The sequence below is a fragment of the Amblyomma mixtum genome, chromosome 1 (genome assembly GCF_055824585.1).
Source record: "Amblyomma mixtum isolate Tamu chromosome 1, ASM5582458v1, whole genome shotgun sequence".
NCBI classification, from domain to species: domain Eukaryota; kingdom Metazoa; phylum Arthropoda; class Arachnida; order Ixodida; family Ixodidae; genus Amblyomma; species Amblyomma mixtum.
Genome location: NC_143012.1, coordinates 2,528,362 through 2,553,312, shown reverse-complemented (window position 1 = coordinate 2,553,312; position 24,951 = coordinate 2,528,362). Strand labels below are relative to the sequence as shown.

Sequence of the window (24,951 nt, the reverse complement as noted above, 5' to 3'; positions counted from 1 at the left end):
CGCTGCACTGAGATCTCAAAAGTCGTGCTTTAGATTTTCAAATCGGGAACTTCAATTTATTCCTCTTACATTTTGCATATTTAGCACAACTCCTCGTTTATTCAGGACGAACTGGCGGGCTAGTTGGTTACACATCTCAAAAATTTTAACGAAAATGCATGCATGTGCTCACTGCTGCGACTAAAATTTCGGTGCATTTACTCGCAATACATGCATGACCGGTGACAGCTGCTGCTGCGCAGTACACTGGAACGAAGGACAGCGTCATTAAGATTTTTCCCTGACCGTTGCATATGTACAAAAATGTAAAGGTTCTTGAACGACAAAGATTCATTAAAATATTTGTCCTCCCTCTACTTGCTCATTTCATGGCCTTTACGTTTTTCATATCAGCGGCATGCACTGCTTTGCTCGTTTCGGACTGATATAGCTCTCATGCGATATTTTCTTTACTTATCAAATACGCAAAAACATGGAAGTATTGCTATCAGTTATGTCTGCCACGATTTTTAAAACATACGAATACATTCTTTTATTTTAAAAAAAATACATATTTCACTTTTCTAGACAGTGCGCAGCGTTATTTAATACACAATGGCATTTTCAGTGGCAGTGCAGTTATCATTCTTGCGTTTGATCCCTCCACAAATTCCACGAGGAGGCCGTGCTGCAACATGAGCCCCCCATCCACGAATAAAATTTCTGGCTACGCCACTGCTTCCCGGGAAAAAGAGCATTTCCAGACAATGTTGTCGAGGGACCCCCTCTCGCCGCAGTGTTCCCTCCACAAATTCCACGAGGAGGCCGTGCTGCAACATGAGCCCCCCATCCCCGAATAAAATTTCTGGCTACGCCACTGCTTCCCGGGAAAAAGAGCATTTCCAGACAATGTGGTCGAGGGACCCCCTCTCGCCGCAGTGTTCCCTCCACAAATTCCACGAGGAGGCCGTGCTGCAACATGAGCCCCCCATCCCCGAATAAAATTTCTGGCTACGCCACTGCTTCCCGGGAAAAAGAGCATTTCCAGACAATGTTGTCGAGGGACCCCCTCTCGCCGCAGTAACTGAGCCGATCTTAATTCGGGGAACACTGCGTTCATGAGAACTGGATTCGGGTTGTATGGGTTTGGAGTCGCCTCCAGGCTATCGCCTATTTATTATCTAAACGTCGCGTCTGGCGGTGGCGCCAGCCTGAGCTCTAGTCTGTAGTGTTGTGCAATCTCTCCCAATTTCACCATGCGGTCTCCGCTCCCTTGGTCGAGGGGTCCCGAACCAGTCCGGCGGTGAATACCCCGGGCTAGCTGGTGTGCCGCCTCGTTGCCAGGGACGGAGCCGTGTGCCGGCGTCCAGATTAACCTGCTTGCTCTCGCAGCAGAGGGCGAAATCACGCCGTTGCAGAAATTTAGGGTGGCATTTTTGCTATCGCTGATTATGAACGTTGCTTTCGTGCTCACGCAAGCTTGGTTCTGATCGTTGCGGCCGTAACCTCTTCCCCTTGCCCGTCCACCACCGCGTCTGTGTACGCCACCAGTTTGTGCTGCATGTTGTTGTATGTGGCGTCGGCCAATGGCTCTTTTTTCTCTCTCCTGACTGCACTGTGTTCAGGGTGCATGTTCCTCGGTAATGGTGGCATTACCAACTTCTCCCTGGCGTTTCTGTCCAACTCAGCCTTTGGGGCAGATCCCCCACTGGCCGCTCAACCCTGTCGAGTAGCGCCCGGCCAGGTTTCGTGCCGCTGAGCCCCCGTATCCGAGCTACGCACGCACCGCTTCTGCCATTTCTGACCAAGTGTTGTGCACACTGGGCGACAAGAGACTCGTCCTAGCGCTCGCTTTACGCATCTACGTATCAGCGCATCTGTCTCGGCTTTTTCAGCCATCTTTAGGTCCAAATGCTGCGTCGCGTATACGATCCTACTGAATACAAAGGCATGCACCAGCCTCACCAGGTTCCTTTCTTTCAGCCCCCGTCCTTTCCTCGCTATTCTTTTGATGATATTCGACGTCAGCACCGCATGGCGCTCTAGCTGTTTGATAGTTTCCCCAATGAAGCCGTGTGTCTGTAGCGTCAAGCCGAAGACCCTTATCTGCTCTATCTTCCGGATCTCTTCTACTCACGATCGAATATTTGCTCGCGCCTTGCATCTGAGCCTTTTTGGATTGTATATATACGAAAATTTCTGACTTATTTGGGGAGCAGGCGAGTCCCCTTTCCGACATATATTTGACTGTTATGTCAGTTGTCTTTTGTAGTTTAGCTTCGATTTCCGAGTCACTGCCACGATTGATACACATCGTGATATCGTCAGCATAGGCGAAATTCTAGAGGCCTGCGTGTACTGTGCGTTGTCAGTGCACGTTAAAGAACCCCAGGCGGTCGAAATTTCCAGAGCCCTTCACTACGGCGTCTCTCATATCCCGAGTCGCTTTGGGACGTTAAACAACCAGAAATGCTTGGACTGAGACGCAGACGGCGTCGTTCGAGTGCGCGGCCACGTCATGTTGGAAGAAGGCAATAAGCTTTGCTCTAGCTTTCTTTTTTTTTTTTTTTTTGAGGGAAGGAAATGGCGCAGTCTCACATCTCGGCAGACACCTGCTAAGCACGAAATATTTTGTGAAAGTACTTTCTTTCTTGCAGGTGGACATCTCCGGGACGTACCTCATAGAGCGATTGAGGTGTCCACTGACCCAGTTACACCTGCTACTCAGAGGCTTCACACAGACGGACACCGCTGAAATAGGCAGGTAGAGAGGGGGCGGGGGGGGGGGGGGGGGCGGAGATAACCGGTTTCAGGAGGCGTTGACCGGGCCCGCTCCGAAATTAAGCGCCGTATACACCCCCCCCCCCCCACACACACACACACACACACACACAGATATTCGCTGGTAAACACTGGGCTCTTGTTAGTAGTAGTAGTAAGAGACCTTTATTCGGCCATAATTTACAGGCCGAGCATGTTGACCGCCTGGGCGACCAGAAGTCGCTGTTCTTCCTCCCCTTCAGCGCCAAGCCAGTCGAGCCAGGTGGTGGTGGATAAAGAAGGTGGGGGGGTACGAACCCGACTGCTGAGCAGCCGGGCAATAAAAGAGGCAATGGGCCAGGTCCGCATAGATACAGGGACAGTTGGGACAGGAAGGGTCTGATCGATAGCGATGAAGAAAGAGGCGAGACGGGGTGATAACTGCATTCATTTGGATGTGCCGAAGAAGGCGAGCCTCCGGCACCGTGAGCGATAGATGAGGGGGATGGTAAAGGCGTTTGTCTAGGCGGAGCTCGAGGTAGACCTCTTTTATGGTGCGGCTAAGGGTTAGTCTCCCACCGTCCTCCGAGGGCTTGGGCCAGGGGATCAACGGTGCCCGGAAAAGTGTGTCTCGGGTGAGCTGATGGGCCAGCTCATTGCCGTCAATCCCTGAATGCCCAGGGACCCAGCGGAGGAAAACGATGGAAGGCTGCAATGCAGAGACCGCTCGTTCGACCTCCTGTTGGAGAGAAGGTGTTAGGGTGCGTTTCTGTATGTGGTGTATAGCGGCTTGTGAGTCTGAATAGACTGTGTACTCTTGAAGAGAGGGAAGGAGAGCAAATGACTGAAGGGCATGTGCAATGGCGAGGACCTCGACGGACAGTGCATCCGGAGGGTGTAGGTACGGACCGCTGGTGTGGGTTTCAGGAGCGGGGAGGTGGGGATGGTACAGGGCGTAGCCGCAGGAACCTCGAGGAGCCACGAAGGAGGCATCCGTGTAGGCTACACCCTGGGTATCAAAGAGAGGGGAATGGTGCTGCGCGGCCGCATGACGACGGCCGGCGTGCAGGACGGGGGACATGTTGGTCGGGAGGGGGAGGATACGAAGATTGGGAGCAGGGGTTGGAATAGGAGAGGTAAAAGGGGCGATGGGAATGGGCGAGATACCCGCTTGAGTCAGTAACCACTGACCCTGACGGGTAAGGGAAAGGCGGGCAAGCTGCGAGTCACGATGGAGAGAGAGAAGAGAACGGAGAGGATGAAAGAGGTCTGTGGCAAAGATCTTAGCAGTAGAAGTAGTGATAGGGAGGTTGAGAGCTGCCTTGTAGAGGCCCACAAGGACAGTCTCGAGAGTGTTAAGTTGAGTCTGATTGAAGGAAATGTAGGGTGCAAAGTACAAGACCTTGTTGAGGGCCAGCGCGTGGGCAACTCGGCACGCGTGAGCCTCGTGGAGACCTGAGCGCCGAGTGACCACGCGCCGCAGTAGGTGAGTTACGGAGTGGCAGGTGGTGACAGCGTGGTGGAGGGCTTGCACGTTCTTGGCCGCATGCAAAGGAAAGCCAAGAACTTTGCACTGCGTGACGACAGGAATGGGAGAGCCAGAAAGGTGGAGAGAGACGAAGTGGTTGTGTGAGCGCTGGTATGAGGAATGGTTGAGAAGGAGAAGCTCGGATTTTTCGGGAGCAGGAGAGAGGCCAGCGGTGGTGAGAAAGGAGTCAATGAGATCTAGGCCACGTTGCAGGGTGTCCTGTACGTGACCGGGAGAGCAACCAATAGTATTGTTACAGCCGATAGACCAGAGCCGCGGTCTGAATTGGACAGAGGACGTGAAACAGACTCGTACTCGTGTTACAACGTACTCGTACAATATTACTCGAGCTCGTGTACTCGTACTACATATGACAACTTACTCGTGTAAATAGACTGTTGTAAATATACTTTGACTTGTTTCTCTCCCGATCAATCGTCGTCCCGCATCATCTTCATTGCCGAGGGGAGACGGGAGACGACACGGTTCGACGGCCAGGAAGCGCCAAAGGGCATCTCTGGAAATAACAAGCTTCTTTACCGAATTGCCAAAGGTTAGCACTGACGCTTGTCATAGTTATTAGAGCAGAAGTGCACATGCTCTGGTGGGGAAGCTCTGAATCGTTGGCGGTTAAACCCTGAACTTTTCAGGTAGTACCACGCAAAGGTTGGGCGGGTGACATTTCCAATTCATCCATAGCATTTTTGTATTTTTTGTAGCATTTTTTGTATCCGCTTAAAAATTTGTTCGAAGAAAAATATGCAAGCGCAAAAAATTTGTCACGAATATGTGCGACCCGCAGCGGCGTAGGTGTGTCCATGGGACTGTAGACGATACAGTTTAGACAGACTCAAAAATAGAAACATGCAATTCACCGTCTGTCATTAAATCACACAAAAGCCGTTAAATCTATGATAAATGTCACTTTTCGTGCAAAGTTGGCCGCAGGAAACAAGAGTTGCAAGGAGTTGAGAAATAAAGCGATCTACTAACGGAGCAAACCCAGGCAAAAGCCAAAGCGGCAGGAAAAGCAAGAATGAATATAAGCGAATTTTTTTGTGTATCATAAACTTTTTATTTTAAAATAAAACAGTCAAAATGCCGCCGGAGGTGGAGAATGATTTCACGTGTCTTGAATTTTTACGCTTTCGCAGTTATCGGGCGAGCCGACCTGAAGCCCCTCCAAGTGCTTATCTGGGTGTTCTACCTTTCTGTCTTCCTCAGTGGGCGCGGTACGCAGTGTCCAGCGCCTACACGGTTTTTGCGGCAACTTCCCTCAGTACCATAGAGTTTCTTACTATTACTATTACTATTTATTAATAGTAAGAAACTCTATGCTCAGTACAGAACGAGGCGGTTTTCAAACTGGATGCCCAATCAGTCAGCAACGCAGCGTCCAATCTGGCTGCCACCTCACTTCCACTGACAAAAATTGCTGCTGTATCTACGGTGGGCCATTTGTGCGCTTAGCGTCAATTTTCCTTCCTCCAAGCAAGAAGCATTTGTTTGGCTTTAACTGGAGTTTTCATGTTCCGTAGATCACAAAATTTCAAAGTTGAAATTATCAGCAACAGCCGCCTATAAAAATTTTTGTTTTTTTTTCTTGTTTCTTTTTGCTGCTTTTTATTGTAGTTTCCTCTTTTATGCGTATTTTTCTCCTTCATACACATCCCTTGTGGTATGCCTCACTGATCTCCACTAGGAGGCTAGTGGAGATCAGTGGTAGCCTGCACTATCAACATCATGAACTTATTTTATCTCTCTTGTATGCGGCCCTTTTATGCTGGGCTTAGTTGTCCAGTTTGTTTATACAGAAAAAAAAAAGAAAGCACAGCTTCTAAAGAAACTCTATTTTAAAGCACGTCGAAACCGAGACTACCGAGACTGTCAAACGTCAGCGTCTTCATAAATTTTCTTTCTTGCTGCGCAGGCTCGCAGGCATCCTTAAGGCGCCTGTTGTAATGGATGCTACATGGTCACCTATTGCTCGTTCATACGATCCTTTGAAGGCTGGCAGCATCGATGGGACTGACGTCAAACCGCACGACCATGGCATCGTGCGAGCTATGGAAGTAAGCAACTTTGGGTTACTATGCTTGATTTTATTCTACGAGTGACATAAATCATCACCATGTCTCCCGAGTAGTGAAGCAAGCAAGCTGCACCGACCTAGTTTCAGATTATATGTCGCAAAAAAATGAATGGCTTTGCTCGCCAGAAAAACTGCTGATGCCCTTGCCTTTCCATGCATATGCTGTTTTAGCGTACTTTTTCTGATGCAAGTTATTTCTTTCGACCTGAATTTCGCCGTTTGGTTTGGTCCGCAAACGTAGTCACCCTTCCACTGACATTGTGGTGTCATGTCTCTTCTTTAGATGTGCCAGAGGGTTACTCTCTGTAATTGACAGCTTGCAAAATTGCGTGAAACGCGACTTACAGAAAGATTTTTCGAACAAAAAATTCGTTCACAGACAGTGTTTACAGTCCTGCTCTGCTCACGAAAGGGGCTAACGCGAGGAGAGATGCGTAGGGGAAAATTTTTAACGGGGGTCTGCTGGTTCCAGCAGTACTGGTTTATTAGCACATTCCCAGCAGCGGCTCGAACCGTGATTTTCCATGGTAGCACCAAGACATTACATTTCATTCTGTTTTGATATATGATTCTTACAATGTCTTTTCATTTTCTAACCTTTCTGAAGTGTGAAAAACAAATGTTAAAGTAACTTTTTAAACGTGAAGCACACGCAGAAAATTAGAAAAAACGCTGGCAACCAATGACAAAACGAGTCACCCTCTTAGGACCATGCAGATCTGCCCATAGTGGAAACACATGTACAGCTTTAAACCCCACTCGAAAAGCAGTAACTAGAGCAACAATAAAGCACTACAATACACACAACTTGCATGTGGAACTCATGCACTCAATAGCTTATGGGCTCATGCTGATATATTTCCAATGTGGGTGTTCGGCAGGTGTTAGTGAGCAATGGTTTACAAGCAAGGCTCTCTCATTGAATTTTGGAACTATTTATTCAATATTTTGCACTCACAGCCGAAAACATTTTGCTGCAGAGTTCTGTTAGCTGAAGAGTATCATCACTACACAAACACAGAAAAATATCTCACCAAACACAACAGCAAAATGTTCTTTGCTGGAACCAGTATGACCAAGAGAAAACCAGCTGGTTACCTGCTATGACTGGAAGAAAATTGGAGTGGACACCTAAGCTCCGCCTTAAGGTTATGGTTTATGGTTTATGGGGTTTAACGTCCCAAAGCGACTAAGGCTATCAGAGACCCTTAAGCTCCGCCTTAAGGGTCTAACGCAATGGCATAATGGGTTAATTCCCATATATGCAGAAGGTCATTCTCTGCTTTACATTCATAAATCTCTGGAAATTTTCATACCACTCCTGCGGCTGTGGTAGGTGCTCGTAGCGGTGGGCCTTGTGTAGCCCAGGTTGCTCTTCTCGAGCAACCGATCATTAATTTAACTGCCACCTATCACGGTAGGCAGTTGCTCACTATCTGGTGGGCAGGTTGTGTGTGAGGACACCATAAGGTCACGTGACCTATACTCCATCTCACAAGATGTTTGCAGCACTACGAAAGGTAGAGCTCTCTCGTCCAATCAGAATGGCACGCACTACGTTAGTGTGTTCCTACGTGCCTGTCGCCCCGCCCATTACTGACAGGTTGCTCCACCCATGTTAAAGAAGGCGCTCTAATTGTTAGCTTCTTTCTACCTCTAGCAGGTGGCGCTTGATGTCTTTTTATTCTTTCATCTGTTTGTGTTTGGACAGGCAGACGCCCGTTCCAAAGATGCTGGCCCCACATTTTTTTTGTCACCACCTGTTCGAATCAGTTCCCCTGTTGCCCCGTCACAATTATTTTCATTGTTTCTGTCATGTGTATATAAACTTATTTATTCCAGCTTGGTCACTAGACTATTAAGCTCGGTCAAATGCAGGCCGGGGCAGCCGAATGTCGATGGTGGCGAAATGTAAAACAAGCCCATGCGCTGCGCGAAAGGCCAGGCACAAGGGGTCAGAATTAATCCGGAGCCTTCCGCTATGGCGTCTGCCATATCTCACGAGAGACGGTGTCATTCTTATTTTCATTACTATCACTGCGACAGTACTGAATGGTCCCGCGCGCACATTAGTACGTTAGTGGGGTTCATCTCATCGTCCCCATCACAACTCCATTCAGCACTGCTGGTTGTGTCGTCCTCCAGGTTGACAACTATAGCCGGTCCTTGGTCAACAACATCGCCAATGATGTGGTCCAGTTTCCTCATCACATCTTCCTCACTGATAAGATGCTGCATGTAATTATTCCATTTCTCAGCAGTCACTTGCATGATACCTTGCCAAACCAGAAGCGCCACGTCTTGGAGTTTAAACGTCTTGTTTTGACTGGCCATGAAACCCTTGACATCGCTCCAAACAAACTCTACCAGGTTCAGTTGGCAGTGGTAGAGGGGCAGGCGCACAATGAGATGGCCAGCAGCTTCGGCGGTGCAGTCTACACGGTATCGGTCCCCGCCTGTGTTTACGTTGTTGACAAGCTTCCTGAGCTCGGCCTTCCCCACGTCGCTGCTCCATGCAACACCTTTTCTGGACAGCCATGTCTGTATGTCCTTTTTCGAGGCTACTCATCCGCCGCACTTTATCCAGCTTCACAGAATGATATGACGCGTTGTCCATCACTGTAAAGCTGACGGCTTCTTCGGGCGGGGACAACATTTAGCTCGCCTTCATCATCTGCATTATCCAATGCTAAAGCGTTCGCTCGCTCACCTTGGTGCGCTCTTTGTGAGCGCATTTGTACTTTAACTGACCCCACTCGCGATGCGAAGCACTTCAAGAAGCCAACTGCAATCGCCTGCTTGGGAAAACAGCGCACTGTCGGAGTACGGCACACAGGCGACACAACCGACTCCGTCGACGCCATGTTGGAAAATGGCGACGCATCACTACCTCGCAGCAGGCCTCCCCAGAGCTGTGTCTGTGTGGGCCTTGTCTACTAATTTCACCGGTGTTTGAAGCAATCTCTACCTTCTAAATCTACCAGTCCAAACTATGTTTTCAGTTGTTGTGCTTATTGTTTGATTATTAGTCCTACACTGCTCAAGTATCCCAGGGACTATTTCTGGCATTCCTGCAGCCGTGATAGGACTAGAGAGCTCTGCCTTCCATAGCGCTGCAAACATCTTGTGAGACAAAGTATAGGTAACCCGCCTGCGTCCTAGGTTGCTCTCCGGGCACCACCTGCCAGAGTCACGCTCATGATTTTTTGCTCATGCCGACAACACCGACATCAGATTTTCTGGCTAACGGGGCCTTCAGCGCTGCCGTGTTAAAACCAGTACACACCCTGCTGGAACCAGTGCAACCAGCAGAAAACCAGTAAACCTGTACAAACTAGTAGATTCCCATTAACAAATTTTCCCCCGGGTTAATTTTGCCCCGCAGGTTTACACCAGCTTTTGAGGTCACGCATGTTGTCGAAAGGATACAGTAGTGCTTTCCCCTCGCCAGTACCTCTATCTAGCTTATCCTCAATAAATAAAAAGTAAACTAGTGGCTATTCTTGCTACAGGAGTTTCAAAAGTACTGCCGTTGAGTGCGACTTTCTGCTTTCAGGGGGTGGAAGCGCAGTCTGTGAACAATTTTTGTTGCAAAAGGCATTTTTGTAAGTTCACTCTCCCGTGGTCTTGCAAGGTGCCCATTATCTGTTACTGGTACATATGCCTGGAATTCAGGGTCCTCAAATAAGTAGTTTTGGTCAACAGTCTCTTTTCTTTCTCAGCTGTTTAGTATCGATCTCCGATCCAGTTACTGGCAGTACTTCTGGCTGGTTCAAATAATATTGAGAAAAGTATCGATATGCTGCACTGGGCTGCTGATGGCGTTCATCTTTATCTCATTTTCCTCTGTTGCCAAATCTCTCTTTCAGGCCACGTATAGGACTAACAGACACGTCAAGACTGACCCACGGCTAACAGTCTTCGTGGCCAGGCTTAGTCCGACGACCACTGAGGATACAATTAGAGATGTTAGTATCAAGGATATCGCTTTTGCCGTGTATTGTGCATGGACGTTGTTGTGCCTCACTGCATTGACCAAAGCAAGGGCAAATTTTGTGGTCGTATTTGGCTTGTCAGGTGTGGAGGACAAGCTGCATTCTCAGTTTGTGTACAAGAACTAAATGAAAGAACTTAGTGCCTTTTTTGAGGCTACATAGCTGTGCTGCTCTCATTTTGTGTTGGTGTAGGGTTGAAGAATTTATGTCCTTTCACTTTTTTAATCACTACAATTTAGGGCAATACCTTACATTCTGCAGAAATAAGGGTGTGGGCACTTTCAGACTGTGCCCACGGAAATGAACAGTGGGGGCTACTCTTCTTTGCTGAGACAAGGCAAACACCGCTGCATATAGGCATGTAGTTATTGCCTTCCATCACCCCTTTTTGCATCGAGGTTAGAAAGGCAGCATTTTGAAAAGGAATGCAGAATCATTAAATTGCAGCAGTGTAAGAAACTGAATTTTGTATGCTGTGTTCATTTTGCTTTCCAGTTCTTGTTGAGTCCTGTGAGGGAGCAAAGAAAGCAGATGAACTGAGCTCTGGAATGGGACATAACTGCGTGTCCCAGTTAGTGTGCAACATTTCAGGGATATGGCAGAGCGTTGCATTGCTACAAATGCATTCTGCTCTTGGTACATGATTGCGCAATAAAGTCAGCGGGGTATGCACCGGCTAGACTGGCCAGCACATTGAAGAGACATTAAGGACAACTTCTTCCAGTTGTACTCCTAACACTTTCATAGCTTTGGTTTTGCCTGATACCCCTGCATTTACTAGCCATATGAATTTTACGCAACAGTGTAGACAGCTCGTTCGGTCAAAAAGCCATCGGTGTAGTAGTAGTAGGCGACGCCGCTTGTTGGAAAAAATCGTATCATGCCAACAGTTTTCTGCTCAGTGTTCTGGATGGTGTCATACGATTCAGCGTTTCATGCAGCATAAACGTGCTAGTTAAGTTAGAGCCTAGCTCATGGCAGGGATTCCAACTGGCAACCTATAATTGGGGGCTGTGGATCATGTGGGGTTTGGGTGTCCACCAAGACAACTGAGACTCTTACTGCGTCATTTCCTTTCCTCAAAAAAACAGTTTTCGATTTGTCCAGTGGGCAAGGCATCATGCCGAATGGGTGATGGCGTTCCGTTCCATGGACTGCCTGGCAGCACTGCAAGATACTGTCATGTTTCACTCTTAAAGGCGAAGCTTAAAGCTGCACTGAAGAGGAATCTGAACTCGTCTTTTTGCCCCGGGAACTCAATCTACACGTTCTGAGCATTCTTAGAAACTTCGATTTATTGCCCTGTGTGGCCGATTTCCGTAATTAAATCGAATTAACGTCCGGCTCCCGCCTTTTATTTTAAATTCTCCCTCGTTTGGTGGCGGAGTCGACCAACGCGGGGAGTGCCTTTCACCCAGTCCCGTGGCGGCTTGCCGCTCTGCCATCGGCGGAGTAATACGTAGTAGTCCGTAGAAGCAAATAGTCCGCGCGTATTTTTATTTCTGCGGGCTTATTTTGCGGTTATATTATCTGCAAATGCAACTATTTATTCACGGAAACCTAAAAAACAAAATGAAGCTAAAGCAAAGCCTCGATGGAGCTGGCTGAAGGGCACTCCATGCGTTGGTCGACACCGCCCACCGTACGAGGCAGAATTAAAAAAAAAAGGCGGGAGCCGGGTGTTAATTCGATTTAATTAGGGAAATCGGCCACACAGGGTAATAAGTCGCAGTTTCTAAGAATGGTAGGAACGTGTAGATTGAGTTCCCGGGGCAAAAAGACGAGTTCAGATTCCTCTTCAGTGCACCTTTAAGCGTTCTCCAAATTTTTAATTGTTGAATTGATTTAACTCAATAGACCGACTACCTCTTGCCACAGTTGGAAGATTGCAAAGTGCAGTGAAGGACATCATCCCCTCTCCATGTTTAGGAGAAATGAGGGGAGGCAGTGGGTGGCACCCTGGAGGGGGAAGCTTATGACAAGGGCAGAGGAAAGCCCAACCTGAGGGTGGTTCCGCTACAGAATGGCAGGGCTATGCGGCTAAGCCAAAGCTGTTGCAGCATTTAATGATTCGTGCGCCGAGCCAGTAAGCCTAGCTGTACAGATTGTTTGTTCTCAGTAAAATCTGAGTAGTAGTTGGCTTTTTGTGACCCTGCTGATGCTTGTACAGAAGTAAAAGTAATTTTTGGTGCTTCCCTTTCCCTTCGAAGCCTAGCTGCGGCTGTCCGTGTTCACTTCGTTTGTTTGTTTTTTTTTAAATTTACAAAACAGGCATGGCGACCTTCATTCTAAGGACTAGCACTCTAAAACTGGAATCCATAACGGTCTGCACAGACAAAAAACTTTATCCTGGAGTATAGTTTGGGCCTCCACCCTCGCCCTCGGGCCATGCATCGTGTGCTCCCATGCCCTCTCCTCAACATGTCTTCCCTCCCTCACCTCATCATGCCTGCCGTCCCTCGCCCTCGTCCTCACAAAATTTTCACCCTCACCTCACTGAGTGAAATCCTCGTGAGGATGCCCACCTGGTCTTCGGTATGTCTTTAACCCTTTACAAGGCACAAGCTGTATGAATGTCATAGATGCATACGAATGAAAGAACTGTACTCATAATCGCTCTAGATATTGTTGGACGTCACTTGCAAGCCATTTTGACCTTTGGTTTCTGTAAAAAAAAAAAAGGAGAGTGCAATAGTACTAATGACCCAAAATATGGCACATGTCTGTACCTCAGTCTCTTTGATGCATAAAAAAACTTGTATTACAATTGAAAATTGCTTCAATGCGTATTATATGGCAGTTTGAGGGAATGCAAAGGCTCAGTGATGAACAAATTTTGACAGCTTATTTTTCCCTGCCAAACTGGGCTGTGTCAAACTTCCCAGCTGCACTTGTAGAAACACCCCAGAACACAAAGGGGGCCTATTAGTTAAACATAAAAACACACTAAGTGGTTTGTTTGACAGTATTCAGCACAAAAATAGGGCACGCAGCTGTTTGGCAGCACTTAAAGCAAGTGGGACCACATATCCCACCATCCTGAAAAGGGTTAACATCTGGCACAGGATGCATTGAGCGTCCCTCTCCTCAAATCAAATGGCACATTTTGCCCCTGGCACTGCAGGAAGTGCAGTTGCATACAGCTCTTTACCGACACTGTCAATTTCAGATGCAAAAAAAAAAGAAACAGAGCTCCAGCATGAAATTTCAGAAACACATCATATCACTGTAGATGCAGATGTATGTGGTATATAAGTGAAATGCTTGCGAGTCTTTCGTCCAAAGAAATAAAAATTTTAAACTGCTGTGAGCAAGTTGCGTTATCCGCAGCCATATCTCAGGATGGGAGACGTCTTCACTTTGACTGTTTCTTCTTGTAAATCCCACAATGTTCACATGCAGAGCCTTTGTCAAAGGGTTCAAATGTACGCTTACTTCGCAAGTGTGTTAAATTGAAGCCCAGTGTTCTTAATGTTCTATGCCTCCCACTGGCTTTGTTGTGCGGCAATAGATAGACACGGAAATGTTGTTTGATTTGTCACAAGAACCTAGCAGATGTGACTTGCATGGACTAGGGCTTTGTGTGTGTGCAAAGCTCCCGATGTTTTTGCACTCACCAGTAAGGCACTGCTGACCGAATGCTATTTCACATCTGCGCAGTGCTGTGAAAGGGGGGGGAATGTGTAGCCATTGGAATTTTCTCTTTAGTCAGTATTGCCGGTTGCTTCAGTCCTGTTCGCATTATTCCACTCACGCTGTGTGAAGAAGTGGCTGAGCTTTAAACTTAATGTGTTCTTTCTCTCTCTTCACAAACAGTTTTTTTCTCACTACGGTGACATCAAAAGCTGCCACCTTGTGCGAGATGTTGTCACTGGCTTCTCAAAGCGTTACGCCTTTATTGAGTTCTACAACATGAAAGATGCTTTGGCTGCCAGCGGTGCCAACCAGTTGACCATTGACGACTGCAAGGTCTTTGTAGACTTTGAGCAAGAAAGAGTGCTGCCTGGTTGGATACCTCGGAGGCTGGGTTAGTCTTTTATGTGCTTTCTCTGTATGTGCAGTGTCTTCATGTCGGGCAATTTAAACATCTGCTTCGAAAATTTATATTTCTCTGTCCATGAAACAAATACACCAGTTTTTATTTCTATTGATCCAAATGTTGAAATGTATACCAAAGTTTCTTTTAATCCGGTATCATTTATGTTGTCTCGCAAAAAATTTCTGGCTTATCTGTCACGAAATTCCCTGATTGGTCGAGAGAGGTCATGTGACCTTGTTGCATCACCACAACCTACCCACAGGAATGTGAGCAAACTGCCCACCGTGGCCAAATTCAGTGCTGTTGCCGCCTGCCGATCATGGCCTTCGGGAAGAGTAACCTGGGTCTCGCAAGCCTGTGTTGGAAACAGAGCCGCCTGGCGGGGCAGGGGCGCATCGCTTGTTGACCCCTGTGCCAGCAGCAGGGGTATGAGGACTCCCTGCGACCTCCAGTGGACCAATGATAGGGCGCCGCTAGATTTGAAGATCTGAGGATGCCCAAAATGTGGAAGTTGGCCCACCCCCCAAAAAATTACAAAGGACCACGAAAATTTTGGGAGTAGGCTCACCTCAGAAAATGGATTAAGGTGGATTAGTTGGCTGGATTAGCATAATCTCATAGGATAATCTAATGGATGGGGAAGACTCATGCATCCTATATAAGGGCAGTGGAACCAGTTCCAGTCGAAGTTTTGGCAAGAAAATTTCAAGAGAAACATTAGCCTTATTGTAAGCACCATAGTAAACAACCTAAATGCTATTGCATTTTCTTCTTTAAGGAGTTGGTTTACAGGCTACAATATAACATTATTGCTAACACAAAAGATGCTCAAAATCTTAAAAGTGCCAATATCCTCTTCTGTGTACACTTAGTTCTGGGTGATCTGGCTTCATGTATAGCGTGGGTTTATATTTTTAATTATATCCCAAATTCAGTGTGCATACATAGACTGTAAACCCAGTGTGTCTGATGAGCTGGAAAACATGGAATGGTCAGCGAAATTTTGTCCACTGGCCGAAATCAAGGAATTATCAGAGATACCATCAAAAAGTTATACCACCAAACCAAACCTATAAACACTCGATGTGTCATTGTGCAAATTTCCTGCAAGTTTCTTGAACTGAAACTGTCTGTTGCTCTTTAAAGCATACTTATGTAAGCAGCGTGAAAATCTGCGGGCATAAATTCAGCAAACTCCCAAAGCTAATGGCTCAAATCAGTCTAGCCTGAAAACAAAGCCGTTGCCTGGTTAAAATGTGACACCATTGCAGCCTGGGGTGAAACCAGTACATGCGTGCTCAAAGGGCTGTGTCACATCGAGAATGCTGCATTCGGGGCGGCATTCCACAATTGGAGTTGTGCTTTCGGGTATCGGAAAAGGGCTTGGACAGAATTGTTGAGCTGTGCTCGTGTTGTGTTTCACAGCAATCCATGCCTGTCCAGTCACAAGTATGGCATCACTCTGCAAGTGAGCAGATGCCTGGCTAATATCTGTATCTGAACTGTGATGTGAGCGCAGAATTGGGGGCAAGAACACGTTGGGCAGCTTACTGTAATGCATGGCAGTACGGATTAGCTGCATTGTCATGGAAGCATTGTCAGTCCAGTTTGTGTCTGTATTTGTAAGTAATACTTCATGCCAGCAGGCACACTGTCGCCATTAAAAAAAAATACCATCACATTAGACCTTTCTCCAGAGCATAGTTATGCTTGGTATGAGCTGTACTTGTGCTACATAATGCCTCTTCCCCTCATTATGTGATGCCCGACATATGTTGAGGATGTGATAAGTGATGATGGAAATAACAAGTCTGTTTATTTTTATGTCTATGTTTTGCAGAAACTCAGTTCTTTTTTAACTTAAACTGCGTTTATATTTGTTTCATCCAAATGTGTTGGATGCTATTTGCCACCAATTGTTATTACTTTTATTCACTTGAAAGCCTAAAAAATTTATTTTCTATGCCCTTACTTAAAACAGATACTCACAAGGAACTAATGAGCTTAATCTAGGGGATTGGAGAATCGCTCTGACATACACATATGTCCTGAAAGTCTGATCTGTCCCGAAACATCTCTGCCATTTCATTGTCACCAAATGCTCATCCAAAAGATTTATTCAACAAAAAACCTAATTTTTTCAGGTCATTGGTACTGTGCTTTGAAGATCAATGTGAAGAGTTAGCTGTACTAGATGCTGTACCTAACGTTGCATCGACACAAGGCCATTTGCCACCTTGGTACAACCTGTCTGCAGTATGCGACTTCACACTGACACATTCACTCAAAAAGCAGACACCACATGAGCACATACTCCAAGAATTCTTTGCTCTGCGAGAAAAATTTGGCACCTACACTGCATTGTATACTGATGGCTCAAACACAGAAACACATGTTGGAAGTGCGGTAGTTAAGGCAAAAGTGAAAAAATGACACGACTGCCACAGTGTGCATTGGTTTTTACTGCCAAGTGTTACGCCATCTACGTAGCTGTAGAACAAATAGTAAGAGAGAACATCAAAAACAGCATCACCTACACTGATTCCCTAAGTATGCTCAAAGCGCTGCTCTCTATAAATGCTGCTGAACCTATAATAGGAAACATTACGCATAATATAGTTGAAATCACAAAACAAAAACATAACATTAAATTCTGCTGGGTCCCTAGCCATGTTGGAATTGTAGGTAATGTGAAAGTAGATGCATGTGTTGCACTAGCACAATTTCGGCAAATCAAAATAAGTGAACATGCCACACAGGATTGTTTGAAATCGATGTACAGAAAACTGAGAAATAATTGTGGCACACTACGTCGGGAGATCAGGTAAACAACAAACTGCATTTTATAAAGCCCATCTTAGGAGAGTGGAAATCGTGTAGCCATCAATGACATTATACTGAAGTTATCTTACATCAGTACACACCTTACACACAACCTCTTTTCTGTGAAATGTGTGGTGGTGAGCTCATAGCAAACCACATTTTAATTTTTTTGTATAAAACTTGAAGAACTAAGAAAAAATATTTTACAACATCTTACAATGAATGCATCCCTTTACACCCTGTGTTGCTTTTAGGTGATCAAGCATTTGTTATTTGTAATTTTCTCAAGGAAGCCAGTGTTTTAAACAAACTTAAGTATATAAAGCTTCACCTTTAACAGAAATCTCTTATTGTGTTTGGCACATCATAGCCTTAGTTGCTTTTGTGCCATTAAACTCAATATAACTAACTACTCACCAGGAAAAGGAGAGTGAATCCACCCTTGTTGAATAGCTGGAAGAGGAGGAGCAACGACTGCTTCATAAGGTGGACGTTGGAGCTAGACAAACCTGAGAAAAAGTTAGCTCTCCTGAGTAGGAAGAGCCAATCTGTTTTCTTTGTAGCATCAGTAAATATTTTTTCACTGTGAATAGCTTATGCGTACAGTCCATTATCATCCGCCACTGCAGCTTTTCACCTTTTTTTGGGTGGCCAGATAATTTCGTGTGGAATAGTCGGCTAAAACATGGGAAAGCCAGGGGTCTTGAGAAGAGAAGCTTGCTTGGCATCCTGAAATTAGGAGATGATTTTATTTCACTGCTCCGCTCTGAGGGAAGGGCAACTGCGCAACACTGATGCAGCACTGGTGGCCCCAGTGGAGAGGCTTAAAAGGGGGGTGCATGCTGGTGGAAACCGATTGGAGGGCACGAGCGCCGACGACCAGCCCAGTGATTTAATTGCGACAGGGAAGGCAGCATTATGAAGGAAACAACATGCCAAGCAAAAACACAAAGCATCAAACACAAACGGGTGCCATCAAATGGTGTCACCGACTAAAGCAGGCAAGCTCTTGTGGAATCGCAACCAACAACGGCTGGCGAATGCACGTGTCCCTGTAGTTATGTATGTTGTGTGCCTCACAGATGAGCCATGAGGTCTGGTCTTTTTGTGGAGGCCAGTGTTGAGGTCGCCCAGGAGGCGACCACGGCCACGTTTATTTGAGGCTACCTTAGAAGAGGTAGCGACAGAGCAGCGGCGGCAGCGTCCGGCGAGGCCGAAGTCCAGAGCGTTCTCCTCTGCGCGAGCCGGCATTCTCCTGCGCGTGCCCACCGCTTCGTCGTCTTCCGCGTGCCGAAGCGGTGGCGCTACAGAGGCCCCCACCCAGCACGAACGTCCGGTTTGTGCGAAAGGGACAGAAAACACGGGAGGAGAGGGTGGAACAAAAGAAAAATATAAACTGGGAACGAAAGGCCGGTGAGTTCAGGTCGGTAGTCCGGGAAGGCAGTCAGGCTGGAGAACAAAGCTCAGGTGGTCGAGCCTGGCTGCTTCGCAACGGGCGAGGGAGGCAGAAAGCGGAAGGTGAGGACAGGGGCAGCAGACATGAAAAGTAATCCAAGATACGTCCACGGGATGGCCGGGAACAAGTCTTGGGGGCGAGTGGTAGGGCTGACAGCGCGCTCGATGATGGCCTGAAGATACACCAGCGTCCAGATTTGCAAGCGTGTTTAGTGCGTCACCCCAGCGGGTGTGCTAGATGATGCCGCTTGTGGCAACAGCAGCGGTAGTAGCGGAGGCGATGGCGCAGGCGCTCGAGGCAGCGAAGAAAAGGCAAGGCAGGCGTAGGCGGAGCGAGCAACGGGCGGCTGCCATCTGATTGGAAAGCCGGGGCTGCTTGGGTAGTGGCAGTGGTGGAAGGAGGAGTAGGGCGCAAATCCGGCACGTGATCGTCGGAAGGAACGGGGTGCGCTGGTGCTGCTACGACAGGCGGTGCTGGAGGGGACCCGCTGAGGTGCGTCCATGTCGCATGCATGCCACCTTCGGCGACTGTCTTGTTTGTCGCAGAGGCAGAGTCACTTGCGAAGCCGCCAGATGACCAGGGAGCCGTGGGAAGCATTGCGGGTTGCGCATAAGCAGCGACAGGGTCCTGGTGTGGCGTGCATGCGTGCCCCGCGACAGGAAGGACAGATGGGCTCACCGGGGAGAGGCATGAGGGGACAGGCGAACATGTGACGAGGAGCGGGGCTGCGGCGCAGGTCGGGTTACTTTCCGAAGAGGTGGGGCACGTGGCGAGAGAGACCTCTTCTGGTGGTGGTCCCAAGGCAGGCACCACAGCTGGCAAGCAGGGCTGGGCAGGAGCCGTGGGACGGGTGCTCGCACGTGGATCGGCGTCTAGAGCCGAAGCTTGTTGTACCGTGTGGGATGCAGAACGGGGAAGGTTTGCACCGAAAAACTTGAAGAAGGCGTCCCTCAAGTCGTCGTAAGGGTGTTCACCCGGCGGCGGAAGGTCAAGCTGAGAAAAGAGATCGGCGGGCAACTCCCTTTTCATGAGGAGGTACCGCCAGATCTGTGATCGGACGCCGTTCACGTGTAGCTGAGCGTCCACTTGCAGAAACCAAACTACAGGGCTGTGCGGGCGGAACGGCCACAGCTGCAGACGTGAAGGGTCGAGAAGCTCGGGTGGCGGCCACTCGTCTTGAGCCAGGTCCTTGGCGAGAGGGCAGGAATTCGAGGGTGCGGTCGGTGTTAAAGCAACCGGGCCGGAGACGCCGGACTGGGCCGGAAGAGTGCTGGCCAGTGACGGTTTCGGCGTGCTGTTTCTCGAGGATGCAGCCGAAGACGAGTGCGATGCGGGCGCAGGCGCTGGCGGTGGCGAAAGCGAGTCCGCCTCATCATGGAGCGGCAGCGGGTAGTATGATGCGCCGTAGTCACGGAGATAGAAGCATTTAGGAGGCGAAACTCGCCTCTCTCCCGCGGCCGCGGAGAGTCACAGGCGCTGTCTGCTTCCTTCGACCGCCGCCGGATGCCGCACTCGGCAGGTTCCCGAGGACGACGCGAGCTCGCGCCGTCGCGTGCATTTCCGTGCTTCCGCGGGAGAGCATATTTGCGCGGCCAACATTTTCTTCGCAAATGTCATGCTGCCCTGAGTTATCGTGCGGTAAAACGTGGCCTCATATTACGGGAGGCAATTTACATTCGAATTCTAACTGTTGATGTGCCTGCGGCTCGGCGCTCTTCCACTTACTGGTGGGCAGTGCCGCGCGCGATGGCTGCCCTTTTTACTCACGTCGTGAAGGAAATTCGTTGGATACTCATGAAGCATGCGAAGGATATTAGCTTTGTGTGCTTACCTTCAGGGTCTTAGGGACCACGATAGAGAGGCATGCAGCAAAGCTTGCTGAAGAAGTAAAAAGATGAAGAGGTGCATATGCTCCCGGCGCAAGCATCGGTCATAATTAAGGCAACACGTACATCATAGCTTGCTGATTCGCGTGTCCTCTTCAGTCGGAACAAATCACTGGGAACAAGTCACTGGGAGCCTTGAAGGAGATGACGCTTTCTTTGCAGGACTTGTATCCGCTATTGCAGTTCGGAACAAAGCACTTACGTCCCATCGTATGCTACAGCGAGGCAGTAAGGCGTGCCGGGTCCACGGAGATAGACCAGGACTCGAGCGCGAGCACTCTACCACGTCGGTCACACAGCTTCTGGAGACTAGAGCACACGACCCCACCCGCTGTTTCGAGGGTGTTACGTGTTACAGAGTATTCCTCATTTATTTATTTTTTCTTGGTTTCTTGCCTTCCGCCACTTTGTGTCCGAAGCTGCTAAAAGATTTGGCGGAGCTCCTCTGCAGGGAGTGGGGGGAGTTTCCCAGCCGTCACTGTGCACAAGCAGGGCTGTCTTCCTCGCCGTTCTCAAGACAGTCTGAGCTGGGCAGCGACGCATATTGTGTTAGCCCATTTTGACCCGAATAGCCAAATAGAAGAGCCTGACGTCTCAGGCATGGCTAGCTACAATGGACCGCTCCACAACAAGATGAAAGAGGCCGCTCGGTGACACGAAGCCGTATCGATACGTGCAGTGCCCAATTAGCGATGACAGCGTTGTGATTCCCTTGCAGCTAAAGAGGCAGGGGAGATAAGGAACCAGCTGGGCTCGTCCATCGTGGGATTCAACCCGCCTTACAGGGAAAGTACAGCGTTTGGAAGCCCGCTTCAGGGTCCCTCTGACCGCAGGGCATGAAAAGGGAGCGGTGCAATGTTTAAAAAAAATTGTGAGCCCCTCCGTGGGCTGGCTAGTTTAGCCACAGCTAGAAGCACGACGTCTACAACTACTTAGCCGCTGTTCTCCGTGCAAGCCGGCTGGAATGGTAACATTCTTGATACCCCATCAGCGGCGCCAGACCACAAACGGAGCGGTTTCCTGTAACATCCTGCCAATATGTTCCCGCACTGCTTTTTTTTCACGCTCCGCCGTCCCGAAACCGCGCTACGCACCGCGCAGCGCGGTGCCTCGCGCTGCCCGAGCGGGCACCGCGCGTGAGCGCCATCTACCGCGCGCCACGGAAACCGACCTCCCTTCCTCTCCTCCTCTGTGACGTTTTCTGGTCGCCCGCGCCGGCCGCGGGGCCATGTAGTTGCGCCTCCTAAAAGCCTTCTATCTCCGTGGCCGTAGTAGACGAGGACGGCAGCGCGCAACTCGTCGTAGGGCCGGCATCCCGAGGCAGGGCAGGCGAGTCGGCAGAGGAGGTCAGGCGGGAGAATGTCGCAAAGGACTGCGTGTTTAAACGGCTGAATGGTAATGCCGTTCAGGTACATCGCAGCCTCCAGTTGGGCGAACCACCCGCCGACGCCTGCAGGCCGGAACGCTGGAAGCGGGGGGTTGAAATCCAGGTCTTGCCAGCCTGCCATGCTGGGACGCCGCTGGGATAGAAGGCGCGGCTCTCCGGGTCACCACGATGTGGAGGCCAGTGTTGAGGTCGCCCAGGAGGCGACCATGGCCACGTTTATTTGAGGCTGCCTTAGAAGAGGTAGCAACAGAGCAGCGGCGGCAGCGTCCGGCGAGGCCGAAGTCCAGAGCGTTCTCCTCTGCGCGAGCCGGCGTTCTCCTGCGCGTGCCCATCGCTTCGTCGTCTTCAGCGTGCCGAAGCGGTGGCGCTACATTTTTATTTGGCAATGATGATGGTCCTGTTAAGAAATTATTTACGGCTTTTGCTGTCCATACGCTGTATGAGCATGTTATTTTTGCGTGACTGGTTTTCTATATCTTACACATGCTCCTGTAGATGGTCACTGATCCAGCGGCCTGTCTGACCCATGTATTATCAGCCACATGACAAAGGCTTTTTTCCTTTTTTCTTGGTTTACTCCTAGTTTGTTCCTCGTTGAGAAAAGCTATCTCACACCAGCTTTGCTCGCAGTCTTGTTCAGATTGCGTGGCACCTTGTGTATCAATGCCCCGCTTCACTATCTGCCAAAACATGCTTAAAAGCCACATTGTACAGGTCTTGTGTTTATCAAACCCAGGCAAGCTTTGACACACAAGTAAAAAAGTTAACTGCTCCAGGTTGCTCTTTGAAGTTGCTATCGAACGTAGCTGGGTCATTGATCGCGCAAAGGAAAATTCTGGAGAACGCGTGCACCAACGGTGATCAATCAGCTGAGAAAAAGACCGCATGCACACAAGGTTTCACACAATCTGAAGGAGATTAATGTGAGCAGAGCTGGCGTGAGATTGCTTTTCTCCGTCAGGAACAAACTGGGAGGGATGTGCAAGCGAGTCAACCAAGAGGAATGGAAGAAAGCCCGTGGAAAAAAAAAAAGCACCCGGAAAAGTTTGTAAACTGCTGCTGTGGTGTTGTGTACGAGATATCTTTGTCATGTGGCCGATTCTATATCGCTGAGACAGGCCACTGTATCAATGACCATCTACGCGAGCATGCAAAAGATATTGAATTCAGTTCAGTTCAACTTAATTTGTTTATTTTCAACTCGAGGTGGAAGGCCTCCAGTCGAAAAAGCTGTTTTATGACAGCTAGAAAAGTGCCTGGGGGCCCATACAAGGCAGCAGTGGTCACAGAATAAATTACAGTGCAAGTTCACTTCTTCAAACAAAATTTGAAATAAATCCAGAATACAATAATTAACAAAACAATAATTATACATGAAAATTCCAAGTGTTCTACTTCAATTCACAATGAAGACTGGGAAACATTGCGGAATTCATACATGTCAATCTGAGTCTGATCCTGAACATTGTTATTTTACATAGGTAGGTAGGTTACAGAATGCTGTCGCAATTGTTTTTTATTGAAGGTCTAGAAAACCAATCACTTAAAAACAACATGGTCATACATTGTACGGACTGCAAAGACTGCAGAGCATTTCTTAACAAGACGATCATCATCGCCATTTATATAGAGCAGACCTCACGGCTTATCTGTGAGGCACGCAACATACGTAACTACGGGGACGCGTGCATTCGCCAGCCGTCGTTGGCTGTGATTCCATCAGAGCTTGCCTGTTTTAGTCAGCGACACCATTTGATGGCACCCGATTGCGGACATTTAATGATATGTTTGATGCTATGTGTTTTTGCTTGCCATGTTTCCTTTATATTGCTACTTTCCCTGTTGCAATATATCGTTTGGGTGCTAGTCAGCACTTGTGTCTGTGTTATTCTCTTCTGTCCTGTATGTTAGCGCTGTTCAGGTTTCAAAGAAATTTGTGCAAACTACATTGCTAACATGAATATGACTGTAGGACAACCAACTCTTGCGCCAGATAGTAATGCATATAAAAATGAACGCCTCCTGTGTGCACACTGCTTGGGAGTTACAAAATAAGGGGGGCAAGAATCCATAACACAAATAAATGTTGCGTGAACTTACATCTACTTATTACATATTCTTTAGCCAGCAAAGTTGGCCTTACAAGGTGCTGAAGTAATTAGCCCTAGTAGTGCCATTAGTATACCCATATGGTGAACAGTGCAAGCTAGCATTCGTAACACTTTTTGGGCTCGTATGATTTGGTAAATGTGCAGTTGAATTTGTTTGGCAACAAGGGTGTCTTAGTATAGGTGATTGGTTGCAATTCAGGACATGTCCTTTGGGTGTTTTTCTGCACCACTGTGTGCTGTAAACAAGTTTCTCCTACTTGGCTCCTCTACAATGCCAGGTGGCGGCTTTGGAGGGAAGAAGGAGTCGGGGCAGCTGAGATTCGGTGGCCTCGATCGTCCCTTCAGGAAGCCCATCGTCCTGGGCAGCAAGACTGGACCCTGTGACTCTCGCTCATCGGAACCTGGTGCTGCATTTCCCAACAGGAGTAACCAGTTTCCTCGTCGCCGCGAAGGTCACTGCCCGAGCTCACACTACAAGGCCAGGAACCATGACAAGAAAGACGAGTTTCTCCGCCAGAAAAGGTTGTCTTACGAACGCTCACGTGAACGGCACCGAGCCGACTTCAGCAGTGACCATCCGGAGAGGCCCTATGGTCGACCCCGTGACAGCAGCAGCAGTGACCATTGGAGACAGTGCGAAGACCGTGAACAACGTTTTGAGCGCCATGGCAGGGAGTACAGAAGTCACAGGTACACACCTGCCTTGGCTAACTCATTCACAGGTGTAAAAGACGTCACTCTTATCACTCTAATACTGTGAGCAGTGCCTAAGGCCCGTTTCTTTCTGTGGTGGAAAATTTTAAATGTTTAGAACTGAGAACAAAGAATCCGCATAATTCCATAGGAGACAACAAAGAATCTGTCAGACTGCACCTCACGTTATATACGAAACCAT

The 24,951-nt window shown here is 48.3% G+C and overlaps 1 pseudogene across 1 annotated transcript; it reads left to right on the top strand.

Annotated features, from left to right (window-relative positions):
• Positions 1-6,022: 6,022 nt before the first annotated feature.
• On the top strand, positions 6,023-24,827 carry LOC149365249 (U11/U12 small nuclear ribonucleoprotein 35 kDa protein-like; annotated as a pseudogene). The gene is made up of 4 exons (XR_016282551.1): positions 6,023-6,339; positions 10,229-10,327; positions 14,171-14,381; positions 24,335-24,827. The product of XR_016282551.1 is annotated as a U11/U12 small nuclear ribonucleoprotein 35 kDa protein-like (transcript).
• Positions 24,828-24,951: the final 124 nt, after the last annotated feature.